Raw genomic sequence first — 2,702 nt, 5'->3', positions numbered from 1 at the left:
TTCTCGTATATGGAGGTGAAAAAGAGCTCATCGTAAATGGTTACGTTGATGCAAGCTTTGACACTGATACGGACGATTCTAAATCGCAAACCGGATACGTGTTTTTATTGAACGGTGGAGCTGTTAGTTGGTGCAGTTCTAAACAAAGCGTCGTGGCGGGATCTACATGTGAAGCGGAGTACATAGCTGCTTCGGAAGCAGCAAATGAAGGAGTCTGGATGAAGGAGTTCATATCCGATCTAGGTGTCATACCTAGTGCATCGGGTCCAATGAAAATCTTTTGTGACAATACTGGTGCAATTGCCTTGGCGAAGGAATCCAGATTTCACAAAAGAACCAAACACATCAAGAGACGCTTCAATTCCATTCGAGATTTAGTCCAAGTGGGAGACATAGAAATTTGCAAGATACATACGGATCTAAATGTTGCAGACCCGCTGACTAAGCCTCTTCCACGAGCAAAACATGATCAGCACCAAGGCTCCATGGGTGTTAGAATCATTACTGTGTAATCTAGATTATTGACTCTAGTGCAAGTGGGAGACTAAAGGAAATATGCCCTAGAGGCAATAATAAAGTTATTATTTATTTCCTTATATCATGATAAATGTTTATTATTCATGCTAGAACTGTATTAACTGGAAACATAATACATGTGTGAATACATAGACAAAAACAGAGAGTCACTAGTATGCCTCTACTTGACTAGCTCATTAATCAAAGATGGTTATGTTTCCTAACCATAGACATGAGTTGTCATTTGATTAACAGGATCGCATCATTGGGAGAATGATGTGATTGACTTGACCCATTCCGTTAGCTTAGCACTTGATCATTTAGTTTGTTGCCATTGCTTTCTTCATAACTTATACATGTTCCTATGACTATGAGATTATGCAACTCCCGTTTACCGGAGGAACACTTTGTGTGCTACCAAACGTCACAACGTAACTGGGTGATTATAAAGGTGCTCTACAGGTGTCTCTGAAGGTACTTGTTGGGTTGGCGTATTTCGAGATTAGGATTTGTCACTCCGATTGTCGGAGAGGTATCTCTGGGCCCTCTCGGTAATGCACATCACTCAAGCCTTCCAAGCATTGCAACTAATAAGTTAGTTGCAGGATGATGTATTACGGAACGAGTAAAGAGACTTGCCGGTAACGAGATTGAACTAGGTATTGAGATACCGACGATCGAATCTCGGGCAAGTAACATACCGATGACCAAGGGAACAATGTTTGTTGTTATGCGGTCTGACCGATAAAGATCTTCGTAGAATATGTAGGAGCCAATATGAGCATCCAGGTTCCGCTATTGGTTATTGACCGAAGATGTGTCTCGGTCATGTCTACATAGTTCTCGAACCCGTAGGGTCCGCACGCTTAAAGTTCGGTGACGATCATAATTATGGTTTTTGTGTTTTGATGTACCGAAGGTTGTTCGGAGTCCCGGATGTGATCACGGACATGACGAGGAGTCTTGAAATGGTCGAGACATAAAGATTGATATATTGGAAGCCTATATTTGGATATCGAAAACGTTCCGGGTGAAATCGGGATTTTACCGGAGTACTGGGGGGTTACCGGAACCCCCCGGGGGTTATTGGGCCTACATGGGCCATAAGGGAGAAGAGGAGGGCCAGCTAGGGCAGGCCGCGCGCCCCCTCCCCCCTAGTCTGAATAGGACAAGGAAGGGGGGGGGCGGCGCCCCCCTTTCCTCTTTCCTTTTCCAACAAGGCAAGAGGGGGGAGTCCTACTCCCGGTTGGAGTAGGACTCCTCCAGGCACACCCATAGGGATGGCCGCACCTCCCCCTCTCCCTCCTTTATATACTGAGGCAAGGGGGCACCCCATGAGACACAAGTTGATCCTCGTGATCGTTCCTTAGCCGTGTGCGGTGCCCCCTTCCACCATATTCCACCTCGGTCATATCATAGCGGTGGTTAGGTGAAGCCCTACGTCGGTAGAACATCATCACCGTCATCACGCCGTCGTGCTGACGAAACTCTCCCTCAATGTTTTGCTGGATCGGAACTCGAGGGACGTCACCGACTTGAACGTGTGCAGAACTCGGAGGTGTCGTACGTTCGGTACTTGGATCGGTCGGATCGGGAAGACGTACAACTACTTCCTCTATGTTGTGTCAACACTTCCGTTGCCGGTCTACGAGGGTACGTAGACAACACTCTCCCCTCTCATTGCTATGCATCACCATGATCTTGCGTGTGCGTAGGAATTTTTTTGAAATTACTACGTTCCCCAATAGGTGGTAGTGGAGAGGAGGAACTAATTTGGGACGGCAGTGGAGAGGGCGGCGAGGAGGAGGGGTGGTGACCTTCACGGAGGATCTCTCAACCTCTTTGGAGGAGGGGACCTGCTTCCTAAAGCAAGAAAACACAATTAATGTGGCTGGCGATCTTATTGCCCAAAATCCACACATGGTGGCTGCCGAATTGAAGATAAAATACAGATAATAGGAGGCAGACGAGGAGGAGGACTTACCCTTGTCGTTGCCGATGAGCGGCACCTCCGGGTCATGCTGCCGTCGGGGCGGGTGGCGCAGGGCATGGGGACGTGAGCAGCGGAGGAGGGAAGGTCCGTAGCCCAGCGTCAGTGGCGGCGCCGCCACCGTCGTTCACCAAGACGGAGGGGGTAGCGGGGCAGGACCCGACCGAGACGCCAGCGAGGGAGTCGGAGGGGGAGG

Source organism: Triticum dicoccoides, chromosome 7A (assembly GCF_002162155.2).
Source record: "Triticum dicoccoides isolate Atlit2015 ecotype Zavitan chromosome 7A, WEW_v2.0, whole genome shotgun sequence".
Taxonomy (NCBI): Eukaryota; Viridiplantae; Streptophyta; class Magnoliopsida; order Poales; family Poaceae; genus Triticum; species Triticum dicoccoides.
This window is presented reverse-complemented; position numbering follows the sequence as displayed.